We start from the raw sequence: 332 nt of genomic DNA, 5'->3' as shown, positions 1-332 counted from the left end.
TCAATAAAGAGCTCAAGTGAAGTGGGTGCTAATTTACTAAAGTCCAAAGAGCATATGTGCATATATACTAATGACTCATTCACTGTCTGACTGTATTGGACTTCAGTTGCATAGCAGGAACATGCACCCAGTTCCCTCTGATGATATCAAGATCCAAAAATTCTTGTCATATAAAGAGCCAACAGATTTTGATTTGACAGCTAATAATCAGTAAATCAGTCCAAAGTCTTTCCATTTCAGATGACAAATACCTGTGATTAGTCACCACATATTGGCAAAGACAAAATATAGAAATGGTTATCATTTAGTTGATTTGGGTGAACGTGAATTGG

At 35.8% G+C, this 332-nt stretch overlaps 1 protein-coding gene across 12 annotated transcripts in view; it reads right to left on the bottom strand.

Moving 5' to 3' along the window:
- LOC119585093 (proteoglycan 4-like) overlaps positions 1-332 on the bottom strand; it is a gene marked incomplete at its 5' end in the record, with an annotated part of 27,907 nt that overhangs the window by 22,023 nt on the left and 5,552 nt on the right.

Source organism: Penaeus monodon, chromosome 19 (genome assembly GCF_015228065.2).
Source record: "Penaeus monodon isolate SGIC_2016 chromosome 19, NSTDA_Pmon_1, whole genome shotgun sequence".
In the NCBI taxonomy this organism is placed as follows: Eukaryota; Metazoa; Arthropoda; class Malacostraca; order Decapoda; family Penaeidae; genus Penaeus; species Penaeus monodon.
The sequence above is the reverse complement of the archived record's forward strand: the minus strand, read 5'-3'. Positions and strand labels throughout refer to the sequence as shown.